Genomic DNA, 16,088 nt, shown 5'->3' on the forward strand with positions numbered 1-16,088 from the left:
TTATAAAGATTTATAGAGATAGTTAATACAGACATTTCTCTACATCACCGCTTTACGAGTTGTGCAGGCCTGCTGACGGCATTCGCGGGGCTTCTTGCTCGTGTGGATTCTCTGATGCTGAATAAGGTGAGAGCTGCGATTGAAGGTTTTCCCGCACTCACTGCATTCATAGGACCCCTGCTGTGTGTGGATTCTCTGATGCCGAATAAGGTGTGAGCTGCGACTGAAAGTTTTCCCGCACTCAGTGTATTCATAGGATCTCTTCCCTGTGTGGATTCTCTGATGCCCAATAATGTACTAGCTGCGATTGAAAGTTTTCCCGCACTCATTGCATTCACAGGGCCTCTCCCCTGTGTGCATTCTCTGATGTTGAGAAAGGCCTGATCTGTAAGTGAAGTTTTTCCCACACTCAGCACATGTATTTTTTTTGCTTTTCCCTGCAGATTTCCTGCTGTATTCTGGTTTCCTTAAGGCCCTGCTGAGTTCCCTGTCAGGAAATAAATTTATCCATTTTCTCCCCTGGCTGGTTTCCCTGCTCTTTTTCTGGTCTGTGCTGAACCTCACACGTCATTGCATCACCTGCTGTGATAGAGACAGAAACCTCAAACAGGGATGGAAAGGGGAAGGCCAAACCAAAACAAGTGCTGGAGAGAGGACAAATAAAAATCAGGAACTCAGCTCCCCCCAACAGGAGAGAGGAGGGGATCAATTCAGCCTTCACATCCCATCCAACTTCACAGGGGGAAGGGAGAAAGCTACTGCCCGGTGTCTGCTAGCAGCTATAGGAAGCCTTGAGCTATATTTACCCTGCAGATGCGACCCCTTCTATGGACAATAATGAACTGAGAGACTTCCCAAGAGCTTTGTAGGGCATCCTAGATGTTTCCTTCAGGCACTTACAGATTCTGAGTTGGTTTAATGTTTCCTCACCTGTGCGGGGAGATCTCAGGATCTCTCTTTCCTCTGAACCCTGGAGCTCTGGGACCCATGGCTCTTCCCCTTGTTCCAGCTGGGAGATCATATCACGTTGGAACACCAGAAACTCCGCTCAGATGAAAGAAAACAAAGGAGTTCAGTTGATTTCATACAACTTGATCATCAAAAACATTCTGTTAATTTATCTTCAGTGCTTAGTGTGACCTAGTGTGCCTGGGGCAGTCCTCACTGAAAATGCCAAGGTCAGAGCAGGCTGAAAAAGGGAGAGCAGATGCTCCCCATACTGGTGGTTAACACTGAAGTTAAACTCACTGACCAGTCACAAACTGTGCTTCTGATCCCACACACTGGTTAACGAGACTCTGAAAAAAGAAATCACATGGCCCCCTTTATTGCATGACAGTTCTCTGACTCCTAATCAGCAACTAGGTCCCGTACAGTGAGAGGTTATTTAAAAACTCTGCTCACTGTGATACAGCATGGCCAGAGGGCAGCAGGAGAGTGATCCTAATTGGATCCAGGAAGTGGGTGGGTAGAAGGTTAGCCACATTACCCAGGTTTGGATCTCATCCAAAATACCATGCTGCCAGCCAATCCTTTAGCAGTTAAACTAAATGTTTAGAAGAAAGAACAAATGAAAGAATGAAGTTAAATTCCATCCTTCCAGACAATTCTTTAGCATCTAAACTAAAGGTTTAAAAGAAAGAAAGACAGAAAGAATTTAAATGGAAAAGCAGTCAGATACATTCCAAAATGGATAGATCAGGTTCTTAGCAGTATTGGTGAGTTGCTGGCTTGAAAGTCTGTCTGGAACGCATCCACAGCTTGGATGGGTCATTCAGTCCTTTGTTCCAGGGTTCAGTTTGTAGAGAAGTTGCTCCAGAGGTAGGAAGGGGGATTGGAGACAAGATGGAGATGATGCAGCTGCGCTTTATATTCCTTTTGCCATGTGGCTTGTACTTCCTGTGTCCCAAACACAAGCTTCACAGCACATGGCATGGAAAAGCTTTGGAGGTTTCATTACACAGGCAAACCCCGGCATGTCTTGCTGACTCAATAGGTGTATCCCCTTGGTCCATAGGTTCATTGTACAGCTGATGACCCTCAATGGGCCATCAAACATGCTAGGCAATGTTGATGCCAATATGTCTGGGGGTGTCACCCAGAAAAACTGCACAAGTCTGGAAATACAGATATACCTTACATATCTGTAACTCACAATACAAAGGTGATAGAAACATAGAAACAAAATTATCATACTTGGCAAATCATAACATTTTCACTGACACTTTACATGGCATACCTAGCATGATTCATTGCAATTTTATCAGATTCTATTATTTTATTATTAATACCAAAGTGTCTCACAATTTCATGCAGTCTCACACTTGCTAAACTAGTGAATTCCCAGGACCAGTTCCCCAGGTCCTTGAAGATGCCAAACATTGTGCTTATGAGGGATTGAAATACCCACATATCTGCTGGGAACACACACACAGACACTGTGTCAATCTGTACCCCTGTGTTCACTCTTCTAGAAAATTATGATCAATTTTGTACCCAGTATGGCTTGTGAGGTATCATTAGAAAACGCCTAACCTACTGAATATTATCCTCCTGTTAAAATGTGTAGTAACACTGTATGTAAAATTGTGAGATTTTACAGTATGATATTACTGAAAAAGTTACAGTTCTGGGGAACACCCACAGACCAGTTCCTCAGAGACAGCAAGGCAAGCAGCTGGTCAAACAGCCATTCTCCTGCAGGGGGAAGGTGTGAAGACATTAAGGGCTGGTCTACACTACGGGGGGAAATCGATCTTAGATACGCAAATTCAGCTACGTGAATATCATAACTGAAGTCGAATATCTAAGATCGGATTACTCACCCATCCTCACCGTGCGGGATCGATGTCCGCGGCTCCCCCTGTCAAATCAGCAACTCCGCTGGGGTTGGTGTTGTTCCGGAATCAATATAAGCGCGCTCAGGGATCGATATATGGCGTCTAGATGAGACGCCATATATCGATCCCCGAGCAATCGATTTTAACCCGCCGATACGGTGGGTAGTCTAGATGTAGCCTTACATTCCATCACAGGGACCTATTGAGGCTGTTGTGGAAAACGACCACAGGATTAATATTTGAATCAGCTCAGCCTGAGGCTCTTTTCTTGGTTACAAGCACGCAGGGGGCGACAGCTATTGGAATACTGTTCCCGAGCTAAAAATCACACAAGCCTTTTACAGCTTAAAACCACAAACAATGACACATACGTTGCATGTTAATTTCCTTATTTGGAATATATTGCAAAATATGATGCAGGTCAAAAGCAAGCTGAACAATCAGTTTTCCATATTTGGCCTTTCCTGTTATTTTTATTACACCTGGTGATATGGGAGCAAGACTCTCCATGTCTCAAGAAATGTCACTACCAACCTAGGCCATTTTCACATGCTGGGGTGCAATCCAGATCAGCGAGGAGTTGTGTCATCTGTAATCCTGGGTGAGATTCAGTGTTCTGCTGCTGGAGCTCCCCTGTCTGGATACTCCCAGCCAACGTTCAAGGACGCACTGAGTGTCTGTATGATAAGTAACCCTGGACTGGCAGCTCTGACTCCAGCCGCCTGCTTGTTACACCCCAAGCACATTCTGGTTTGGGTAAAGAAGGCTCAGGGTTTGAGAGAAGGCTGGGGATAGGAAGCTTCTGTTCATTATGCTGGACCTAACCCCAGTTTTACTTGAGTAAAGAGGAGATATTTGACATTGTGTGATGCTGCTCCTGTGCTCTGTTCCCAAAGTGTTCTGCAGCAGAGGAGGGTCTCTGGTAGTATGTATGTTACTGGCCTATTGGGGTGATGCTGAAACAGGACAGGGCACAGATGGCATTGTGGGGGTGGCATGAACCTTCACTCTTCATTTCCCCTTCCAAGAACAGAAGGGACAGGAATCCTTACCCAGCAAGACCATCGTCTCACAGTTCCCCTGCATGACATCTCTGTAGAGGGCTCTCTGAGTGGGGTCCAGCAGAGTCCCCTCTTCCCTGGAGAAATACACAGCCACCTTCTCGAAGGTCACCGGCCCCTGAAAGAGCAGGAGTCCAATACTCAGTACCTGCTGACCCACTCACAACCCCACTATTCACGGAACAGCAGCACCAGGGAAATGGAAGCTCCAGGAGGCACATGTTAACAGAGTCCCACCCCACATTGCTTACAGCAGCCAGGAGGCATCAGAGGGTAGAAAGAGAGAACCTTTGTGTCTCCCATCTGACAGACAGAAGCAGGGTCTTCACATTTATCACGTAGCTACTAGCCAGAGCTTAATATAGGAGATGGGGCTGTCTCTGGACCCTGACAGTGGCTCCCTGGTAGGAATCCAATCACTCTCCAAATAAAATATATGGAAGAAAGGGGAAGTCAATCATAAAGAATAGAAGTTAGAAGGTCAGAATTGTAGTGCCCATTAACAAAGGTTTAGAGAAAATAGAGCCTATCAAACTAACGGGATATCCTTATTGGATGAGATCAAAAGTTTGGTTGCAGCTAATAGTATTGATGTAATATACCTAAACTTCCGTAAGGGACATCACTTGATTAGCACAATATTTTTACTAAAAAAAACTAGAATGATACAAAATAAACACGGCATACATTAAATAGATTAAAAACTCTGATAGTAAATGGGGAACCATGATCGAGTGGATTTCTTTCTAGCAGGTTCCTGCAGGGATTGGTTCTTGGCCCTGTGCTATTTAACATTCTTATCCATGACTTAGAAGAGAGTACAAAATCATCACTGATAAAGTTTACAGTTGCCACAAAGATTGAGGTTGGTGGTAATAAATGAAATGTCAGTAGATTCAGGCTCCATCACTGAGAGTCTGGGAAGTTGTCCCAGCCCTGGCTGGAGGGTTATTTCCTGTTCCACAAAGAGGGGAAGTTCCATTCCCAACTCCTGTGCCTTGAAATTAGGACCTATCTGACACTACACCCCCATATTCATCATAGTGGTATGATTATAATATGATTAGGACATAATTATTATCTATTTTGTAGAAGATGCATCCTGTGTGGTGTCACTGGAAAAGTTCTGATTTGCTGAATATGATTATCCTATTTGTGTGCACATATCATGTTCGTATGTGAAGTTATGGATATTGACTCTGTATCTGTATTTCAAATGTGCTTACTCTGGGTAACACCCACAATGAGCCTTTCAGGTACAACAATGAAGAAGCCAGACAGTGCTGATGGCTCAACAAAGACAATGGACTGTGGAAGAGCTTAGCCTTCCTGTGAATGTTTCAGCCAGCCTATGAGTCATGGCTACTATGACTCAGCAGGGCCTGTGACCAGACCACATGACACTAAACTGCATTTTAGTACCTGTATTTTTCCACAAACTGGACTAGGAACTGAGTTTGGAACAAAAGGTTCCCACCATATGGAAAAGCTACATAAGGTGGAGTGTGACATCATCTCTTGGCCTCATTCTCCACACAAGAGAACTTCTGGAAACACCTGAGAAACAAAAACGGATGTGGGGGAAGTGATGCTCCCAGGATCAAGAGATTTCTAGCTTGTGTATGGAAACTTGGGGGACTGCTTGTATCATCAGTAAGGGTGAGAAATTGCTAATTCAAATTCTATCCATCTAGTATGTTAGGCTTAGTCTGAGTTTTGGTTATTTGCTAAATAATCTGCTTTGATCTGTTTGTTATCACTTATAATCACTTAATCTATCTTTCTGCAGTTAATAAACTTGTTTGATGCTTTATCTTAACCAGCGTATTTTGAGTGAAGTGTCTGGGGAAAATCTCAGCTTGTTGTGCACATCTGTCCCATATCGAGAGGAAGGGGAACTACATTAATGAGCTTGCATTATAGAGATCCCTGTGCACTATAAGATGGTATCATTCTGGATTTATACTACAGCAAGTGTGCAAGGTTGGGGAGTGGGAAATTGGCTCTTGTCTTCTATCTGTCCATGAGTGGCTTAGGTAACGCACTCAGGTAGCTCAATTGGCTGCATGGTGCCACCTGCTGTTGTGTTGGGTGATAACAGGCCCTGGAGAGGCTGGCGAAATCTCCAGCAAAGCAGTGTGAGAAGGGCCAGCCCAGCGTGAGGGTTAGAGGACACAGCAGTTCCCAGAAGTTCCACAAACTGCCTCCTGGGGGTGACAACCCATCACGCCCTACACTACACAAGTCTCAGCAGGTTTGTCACATGCTGTCCCCTCCCTTTCTCCACCCGAGATGTTTCCTGCTTCCCACCACCTCTAGCAATTCCCACCCTCTTATGCATTTACTGCTCCTCAACCTCCAAGCAGAGCCCGCCACCCTGATAATCTCTTACCTGAGCCAGCTCCATTGCAGTCATTTCCTTGCCCCTGGGAGGACGAGATGATCTGCAGCGAAACATGGATGTTATTCTCTGGCCTGCCGGGGTGAAAAGGGCAAGGTGTGAGAATTCAGACTAGGCTTTTGTCCATTCCCCAAGCCGATTCCCCCCAGCTTTTCCCCTGCTAATGCACATTCTAGGTTCTAGCACACTGTGAAGCACAGAGTGACTTTATTCCAGTACAGGCCTAGCCCCCTCCCACCAGGGTGTAACCCTCTGACACATGGGGAAACCCTTCCAGTAACAGTCTCTCTCTTACACGTATCAAGTTTGCGGACAACACCAAGCTGGGAGGGGTTGTAAGTGCTTTGGAGGATTGGATTAAAATTCAAAATGATCTGGACAAACGGGAGAAATGATCTGAAGTAAACAGGATCAAATTCAGTAGAGACAAGTGCAAAGTACTCCACGTTGGAAGGAACAATCGGAGGCCAGAGAAGAGCAGAAACAAAGGAGTCACTTTGGGGTATTCTCCCTGTCATTGTACCCAAGGCAGCTGTCTCAGGTTTACAAAGGTGTTTCATATTCCAGCCTTTATACAGTCTCTCCTGGGAGTGCCCCTTTCATGGGCTGGGCCTAGTTTTAGTTTTTGGTAGTTAACAATCTTGGTTTATTGTTCATCTAACCAGTATGGGTGGATTGAAGTGTGTTGGAAACTCTGTTTGGGATAACAAGCTGGTGCATGTCATTTTCCGCTGATGAAATGACAGACTTCATATGAGCTTGGGTCGTTCAGTAGCGTGCTGGACAGTGCAAGATGCACATTTCTGGGGGAAAGTTGGGCACTTGAGAATTTGCTGGTTTTCTCCTGAGGTGTAATTCATGAGTGGCTGTCTAGCAGCACTCAATACTGTGTAGTTGGGAGTGAGTTACATGCTGGAGACTGTGTGTTAATTGGCCAAGAGGGGCTGTTCTCACGGGAAAACAGTGGAAAAGGCACCCCATGCTGGAGGACTGAGGGGACAGCTATTTAACAGTCCAGATTGTACTCTGGATAACGTCACAGACACTCATTATGACAGAGCCTCTTACAACACAGAGAAAGTAAATCCATGTCCCAGAAATTGAAGACTCCAGACAGAGGGCAAGTGTCCCAGGCACTGCTTCTTGCTGACAGAGAGGTTCAGAGACAGTGCGAGAATCCTGGGGAAGCTGGGAACAGGAAGCATGGGCTGGCTGGGTTCGGTGGAGAAAGAGAACAGGAAGGGCAGGGATATTACTGAATCCAGGATCTCAGCAGTACTAAATGACAGGATAGCACATAGTGCAGCCCATTGGAAAACACAATCCCAACTATACATACAAAATGATGGGGTCTAAATTAGTTGTTTCCACTCAAGAGATGGATCTTGGAGTCACTGTGGATAGTTCTCTGAAAACATCCACTCAATGTGCAGCAGCAGTGAAAAAAAGTGAACAATGTAGGAAATAATTAAGAAAGTGATAGATATGACAGAATATCTCATAGATCATATTTGTAAAAACAGCAAATAAATCCATGATACACCCACATCTTGAATACTGCATGCACATGTCACCCCATCTCAAAAATAGATATATTGGAATTGGAAAAGGTTCAGAAAAGGGCAACAAAAATGATTAGGGGTATGGGACAGTTATGCCAGACCTAACCCCCAGTTTCACTTGAGCAAACAGGAGATATTTGACACTGTGCAATACGGCTCCTGTGCTCTGTTCCCAAAGTGTTCTGCAGCAGAGGAGGGTCTCTGGTATTATGTGTGTCACTGGCCTATTGGGGTGATGCTGAAACAGGACAGGGTACAGATGGCATTGTGGGGGTGGCGTGAACCTTCACTCTTCATTTCCCCTTCCAAGAACAGAAGGGACAGGAACCCTTACCGAGCGAGGTCACAGTCTCATAGTTCTCCTGCATGACATCCCAGTAGAGGGCTCTCTGAGTGGGGTCCAGCAGAGCCCACTCTTCCCTGGTGAAATACATAGCCATCTCCTTGAAGGTCACCAGCCCCTGAAAGAGTAAGAGTCCAACACTAAGGACTTGCTGCCCCACTCACAGCCCCACTATTTGTGGCAGAGAAGAGTGAATCAAATGGAAGCTCTGGGTGGATCATAGTCAGGAGAGTCCCACCTCGACCTGGCTCAGAGTATCCAGCAAATGCCAGGGTGAGGGGATGAAGAGAGAGCCCCTTATCTCTCCCAGCATATCCATCACCCCCCTACTAGCCACTGACTGATACAGGAGATGGAGCCCCTAGCAGGGTCCAGGGAGAGCTCGCTGGTAGGATGCCCAACCCCTCCTCATTGTGAGGAGCGGGATATGAAGGGAGAGGCAGCTCCAATAAGCCTGACTCATGGGTGTCCCCTTTATATCTCACAGCAGCTGATGGTTAATGAGGTCAGGCTCCAGCACTAGGAGTCTGGTCAGTTTGACTAGCTCCATGTAGGTGGGTTATTTTCTCTCTTCACAAATTAGGGCATTTCCACCTCCAAACCTCCTGGGTCTGTTCCTAGAATCTAGGCCACTTAGTAAATAACTCCCAGCAGGTCTGCCACACCCTGGCCTCCTCCTTTCCCCACGCTGTGAATTTCCTGCCCCGCTCCAACCTCCAAACCAGACTCTGCAAACCTTCCCACCTCTGGTGTATTTGCTCTCCCTTTCCTCCAGCAGGAACCCACCAGCAACCCCCCGATAATCTCTACCTGGACTGACTCCACTGCAGCCATTTCTCTTCCCTGTCCCACGCCAGGCTGGGATTAGCTGGAGCAAAACACGGACGTCATTCTGCAGCCTGTCTGGGGGAGAAGGGCAGTTGTGGGCGTTTCAGAACCGGTTTTAGTTAATTTCACATCATAATTCCCCCAGGCCCTTTCCCTGCAGACAGACACCCTAGATTCTGTCATGCTGGGAAATTCTCAATCCGTTTATTACAATTTAGACCTGGCCCTCCTGCCAGGCTAAGTCCACAGACACATTTTTAACCTCCCTTCTCTCTCCCCTCACCCCTTCTCTGAACACAAGGCTAGAAAAGAGCAGAACCAAAGGAGTCACTGTGGGGGATTCCCTCAGACACTGACCCCACGGCAGCCACACCCCAGCAGGGGGAATATGGAGTCAGGAACTGGCTTTTGCTCTGTCTGATCCTTGTTTTGTTCACTGGAAAGTGGTTCTGCCCCAGAATGCAGCAATACATGTGTCTGGGTGGACTAGAGAGCTGGAAATCTCTCCCCCACCTTCATTTCTCCCACTGCCCCTTTCAGTCTCTCCTTCCCCTGTCCTCTCTCCCTGCCCCTCTGGCTGGGACAGTCCCATTCCTGGGGGCTTTGCTCTCCCATGGCTGGATTTCCTCCTGGCAACTGCTAGTGTTTGGGTTTGTGTGTGTGTTTGGGGGTTACTTGCTGTGTGCTGAGCTTGTGTTTGTCAGTCTGTTTGGTCTGTTTGTTTGAAGGACCGTGTGCTGTAGCTGGCAGTTGGAGGTGGAGCTACTAGGAAGGTTTGAAAGCTAGAAGCCTCTGGTAATTGGCTGAGCCTTAACCAGTGGGCGGGGCATTCACTCAGGCCAGGGCTTTATAAAGCTGCGCACAAGCGACCAGGGAGCTTAGCGAACAGGAGCTGCTAACAGGGAGTTTTGCAAGGGAGTTCTCCAGGTGAAGGAGGAGCACAGACAGCATCTGTGGGGTAAGTGACTGTCTGCAGTGTTTGGGTTTGTGTGTGTGTTTGGGGGTTACTTGCTGTGTGCTGAGCTTGTGTTTGTCAGTCTGTTTGGTCTGTTTGTTTGAAGGACCGTGTGCTGTAGCTGGCAGTTGGAGGTGGAGCTACTAGGAAGGTTTGAAAGCTAGAAGCCTCTGGTAATTGGCTGAGCCTTAACCAGTGGGCGGGGCATTCACTCAGGCCAGGGCTTTATAAAGCTGCGCACAAGCGACCAGGGAGCTTAGCGAACAGGAGCTGCTAACAGGAGTTTTGCAAGGGAGTTCTCCAGGTGAAGGAGGAGCACAGACAGCATCTGTGGGGTAAGTGACTGTCTGCAGTGTTTGGGTTTGTGTGTGTGTTTGGGGGTTACTTGCTGTGTGCTGAGCTTGTGTTTGTCAGTCTGTTTGGTCTGTTTGTTTGAAGGACCGTGTGCTGTAGCTGGCAGTTGGAGGTGGAGCTACTAGGAAGGTTTGAAAGCTAGAAGCCTCTGGTAATTGGCTGAGCCTTAACCAGTGGGCGGGGCATTCACTCAGGCCAGGGCTTTATAAAGCTGCGCACAAGCGACCAGGGAGCTTAGCGAACAGGAGCTGCTAACAGGGAGTTTTGCAAGGGAGTTTGGAAGGGGAGTAGGAAGGGAGGGGGCTCCCTTGTTGGTCTCATCTGTGACCCATTGGTCCCTTGAACCCATAACCTGAGCCACATCGAAAACCCTTCTGTTCCACGCAAAGAGGAGCGGACAGAGAGCTGTAGACAGGAATTTGAGACTTTGACAGAGGGAGGCTTAAAATGGTGAGGAGGACCCGTAACACCTGTGCCAGCACTGCTTCTGTCTCCTCCACCTGCGCCTGTAGCCAGACAGAGCACCAAAGCATGGATGCTTTTACCCAGATTCTGGTGTGGGCTTGCAAAGACTGTAATTTGCAATTTCCACTTACTGATATCCAGGCTGGGGGTGGCATCCAATGTGAAAGGTGCCTACTGGTGGAATCTCTCAGGCAGCAGGTGGGAGAGCTACAGGAGGAGGTGGCCTGGCTGAGGAACATCTATGTCCATGAGCAATTCCTGGACAGTATCCATGTGGAGACAGCTGATGGTGCTGTCCCAGTTGACGGACTACTGACACTGCAGTGGAAGAGGAGATGCCTCAGGGTGTACCTGACACACCAGTGGAGGAGGAGGCTCAGGGTGGACACGGCCAGCTGGTTACTTCTAGCAGCGGGCAGTGCTCCACCGCTGCTGCGAACCCTCCTGTTGTGGTAAAAGATACAGCAGAGAAGAAATCACCCCCAACAGTTAAGGGGGTGAAGTCTCGTACCCCTAAGGCTGGGAGGTCTGCTGCCACCACTGATAAGAAACGTAGGGTAGTGGTGGTTGGAGACTCTCTGCTGAGGGGGACGGAGACACCCATCTGTCGCCCTGACCGTTCATCCCGGGAGGTATGCTGCCTGCCAGGGGCCCGTATCCGAGATGTTACAGAGGCTTTGTCGAGGATTATCCGGCCTTCTGACTACTATCCCATGCTACTCATCCATGTGGGCACAAATGATACTGCGAGGTGTGATGCTGAGCAGATCAAGAGTGACTACAGGGCTCTGGGAGTACGGGTTAAGGAGTTTGGAGCGAAGGTGGTATTCTCTTCCATTCTTCCTGTTGAAGGTAGGGGTCCGGGCAGAGACAGATGCATTGTGGAGGTGAATGCCTGGCTGCGAAGATGGTGTCGCCAGGAGGGCTTTGGCTTCCTCGACCACGGGATGCTACTTGAGGAAGGACTGCTAGGAACAGATGGCGTTCACCTTTCGAAGAGAGGAAAGGCCTTATTCGCGCACAGACTGGCTAACCTGGTAAGGAGGGCTTTAAACTAGGTTCGACGGGGACAGGTGAGCAAAGCCCACAGGAAAGTGGGGAACAAGACCTGGGAGATGGGTTGGAAGCAGGAGGGAGCACGGGCTATAATGGCAGAGAGGAAGGAGGGTCAGGGCAAAGCTGGGAGGCAAAATCAAACAAGTATCTTAGATGCCTTTATACAAATGCAAGAAGTATGGGTAATAAGCAGGAAGAACTGGAAGTGCTAATAAACAAATACAACTATGACATAATTGGCATTACTGAAACTTGGTGGGATAATACACACGACTGGAATGTTGGTGTGGATGGGTATAGTTTGCTCAGGAAGGATAGACAGGGAAAAAGGGAGGAGGTGTTGCCTTATATATTAAAAATGTACACACTTGGACTGAGGTGGAGATGGACATAGGAGACGGAAGGGTGGAGAGTCTCTGGGTTAGGCTAAAAGGGGTAAAAAACACAGGTGATGTCGTGCTGGGAGTCTACTACAGGCCACCTAATCAGGTGGAAGAGGTGGATGAGGCTTTTTTCAAACAACTAACAAAATCATCCAAAGCCCAAGATTTGGTGGTGATGGGGGACTTCAACTATCCAGATATATGTTGGGACAATAACACCGCGGGGCACAGACTATCCAATAAGTTCCTGGACTGCATTGCAGACAACTTTTTATTTCAGAAAGTTGAAAAAGCTACTAGGGGGGAAGCTGTTCTAGACTTGATTTTAACAAATAGGGAGGAACTTGTTGAGAATTTGAAAGTAGAAGGAAGCTTGGGTGAAAGTGATCATGAAATCATAGAATTTGCAATTCTAAGGAAGGGTAGAAGGGAGTACAGCAGAATAGAGACAATGGATTTCAGGAAGGCAGATTTTGGTAAGCTCAGAGAGCTGATAGGCAAGGGTCCCATGGGAATTAAGACTGAGGGGAAAAACAACTGAGGAAAGTTGGCAGTTTTTCAAAGGGACGCTATTAAGGGCCCAAAAGCAAGTTATTCCAATGGTTAGGAAAGATAGAAAATGTGGCAAAAGACCACCTTGGCTTACCCTTGAGATCTTGCGTGACCTACAAAATAAAAAGGCGTCATATAAAAATGGAAACTAGGGCAGATCACGAAGGATGAATATAGGCAAATAACACAGGAATGCAGAGGCAAGATTAGAAAAGCAAAAGCACAAAATGAACTCAAACTAGCTATGGGAAATAAAGGGAAACAAGAAGACTTTTTATCAATACATTCGAAGCAAGAGGAAGACTAAGGACAGGGTAGGCCCACTGCTCAATGAGGAGGGGGTAACAGTAACGGGAGACTTGGAAATGGCAGAGATGCTTAATGACTTCTTTGTTTCGGTCTTCACTGAGAAGTCTGAAGGAATGTCTAGTATAGTGAATGCTTACGGGAAGAGGGTTGATTTAGAAGAGAAAATAAGCAAAGAGCAAGTAAAAAATCACTTAGAAAAGTTAGATGCCTGCAAGTCACCAGGGCCTGATGAAATGCATCCTAGAATACTGAAGGAGTTAATAGAAGAGGTATCTGAGCCTCTAGCTATTATCTTTGGGAAATCATGGGAGACGGGGAGATTCCAGAAGACTGGAAGGGGGCAAATATAGTGCCCATCTATAAAAAGGGAAATAAAAACAACCCAGGAAACTACAGACCAGTTAGTTTAACTTCTGTGCCAGGGAAGATAATGGAGCAGGTAATCAAAGAAATCATCTGCAAACACTTGGAAGGTGGTAAGGTGATCGGGAATAGCCAGCATGGATTTGTAAAGAACAAATCATGTCAAACTAATCTGATAACATTCTTTGATAGGATAACGAGCCTTGTGGATAAGGGAGAAGCGGTGGATGTGATATATCTAGACTTCAGTAAGGCATTTGATACAGTCTCGCATGATATTCTTATAGATAAGCTAGGAAAGTACAATTTAGATGGGGCTACTATAAGGTGGGTGCATAACTGGCTGGATAACCGTACTCAGAGAGTAGTTGTTAATGGCTCCCAATCCTGCTGGAAAGGTATAACAAGTGGGGTTCCGCAGGGTTCTGTTTTGGGACCGGTTCTGTTCAATATCTTCATCAACGATTTAGATGTTGGCATAGAAAGTACGCTTATTAAGTTTGCAGATGATACCAAACTGGGAGGGATTGCAACTGCTTTGGAGGACAGGGTCAAAATTCAAAATGATCTGGACAAGTTGGAGAAATGGTCTGAGGTAAACAGGATGAAGTTCAATAAAGATAAATGCAAAGTGCTCCACTTAGGAAGGAACAATCAGTTTCACACATACAGAATGGGAGGAGACTGTCTAGGAAGGAGTATGGCAGAAAGAGATCTAGGGGTCATAGTGGACCACAAGCTTAATATGAGTCAACAGTGTGATACTGTTGCAAAAAAAGCAAACGTGATTCTGGGATGCATTAACAGGTGTGTTGTAAACAAGACACGAGAAGTCATTCTTCCGCTTTACTCTGCGCTGGTTAGGCCCCAACTGGAGTATTGTGTCCAGTTCTGGGCACCGCATTTCAAGAAAGATGTGGAGAAATTGGAGAGGGTCCAGAGAAGAGCAACAAGAATGATTAAAGGTCTTGAGAACATGACCTATGAAGGAAGGCTGAAGGAATTGGGTTTGTTTAGTTTGGAAAGAGAAGACTGAGAGGGGACATGATAGCAGTTTTCAGGTATCTAAAAGGGTGTCATCAGGAGGAGGGAGAAAACTTGTTCACCTTAGCCTCCAATGATAGAACAAGAAGCAATGGGCTTAAACTGCAGCAAGGGAGATTTAGGTTGGACATTAGGAAAAAGTTCCTAACTGTCAGGGTAGTTAAACACTGGAATAGATTGCCTAGGGAAGTTGTGGAATCTCCATCTCTGGAGATATTTAAGAGTAGGTTAGATAAATGTCTATCAGGGATGGTCTAGACAGTATTTGGTCCTGCCATGAGGGCAGGGGACTGGACTCGATGACCTCTCGAGGTCCCTTCCAGTCCTAGAGTCTATGAGTCTATGAGGGTATAATGGGAGGAGCAATGAGGTGGTGGGTTGGTGACAGAGTCACTTTCTTGCCAGACCTAGGACATCCTGAGGTCTTTCAGTTACCTGGAGACTCTGGCTAGAATAGTAGTAACAGGGCCAGGCTTGCCATAGGGGCTAGGACAGCTGCAGAAAGAAATCCTGGGCCGGCAGAGAAGAAGCTTTAATTAAGGTCACTTCCCAGCACAGAGCACCATTGAGGGGAGAAGCAGCTGCCAAGCCTGGTCTCCCAGATCACAATGGAGGCGCAGTTCTCCGACCCAGGGAAGCTGCACCCAATATACTGAGCAGAGAGGGACAGAGCGTTTGAGCAGCTTCCCTCTTTAGCTCTCTGGGGAGAGCAGCTAAGGGAGCCCCTCCTCACAGGGAGCAATGGCTGATCTCATTTGACACCACTGTCCATCTGGAATCATCCTGTCTTTCATACAGGACTCAGATTAACAATGGTCTCAATCACACCGGATTCCAGAAAAGAATGAGTCCAGAATGCTGTGGAAAATACCATCTGGTGTGGCCAGTGCTGACTCCTCCACCTCCCTCACCCCCGCAGATCTAGGACAAGGACTGGGGCACAAATTCCAAACGGAACCGAAAGTCCTGCAGTTTTCAAAAGAGGCAGAAAAGCAAAATCTGTGATTTCAAACAACAGTGTTTGCTAAGTGGACGGAGAGTTATCACAGGACAGGCACGTGACTGGAGAATGGACTGGTGACCTGGTGATAGAGCAGGATCTGGCACAAGTGACCAGAGAGAAGGATTATGTTAGCAGCAGAGCCCAGACACCCCCTAGTACCCAGAGCCCAGACCCCCCAGCCAGGGGCCCCAGCCCCCCCCCAGCCAGGGGCCCATCAGATACTCCTGGGACGCAGCCCCAAGTCCTGGCCAGGACCCCAGATACCCCTCAAAGCTCCACCGGCCAGAGAACCCCCACCACACCATGATTGCCAGGTTGGGAATCCCAAAGGGTTCCCCCACCAAGAGCCCCCAGCAGCCAGAGACACCTAAGGACCCCCCCACTGGGAATCAGAACCACACTGTGCTAGGAACTCCCCCACTCCAGCACGATCTACCATGACATTTGCTGGGACCACCCTGTGGTGTATCAACGCGGAGCACAGAAAATTCTCACACAACACAGGCTGTAAGCAAGTAAAAAATCTTCTTCTTATTTTTACTCTACTTCCTTATATAGTTGATTTCAGT

General features: G+C 47.2%; 1 pseudogene; it reads right to left on the minus strand.

Annotated features, from left to right (window-relative positions):
* Positions 1 to 16,088, minus strand: part of LOC127037821 (zinc finger protein 436-like) — a 714,289-nt pseudogene continuing 698,201 nt past the window's right edge.

Source organism: Gopherus flavomarginatus, chromosome 20, assembly GCF_025201925.1.
Source record: "Gopherus flavomarginatus isolate rGopFla2 chromosome 20, rGopFla2.mat.asm, whole genome shotgun sequence".
Classification (NCBI taxonomy): domain Eukaryota; kingdom Metazoa; phylum Chordata; order Testudines; family Testudinidae; genus Gopherus; species Gopherus flavomarginatus.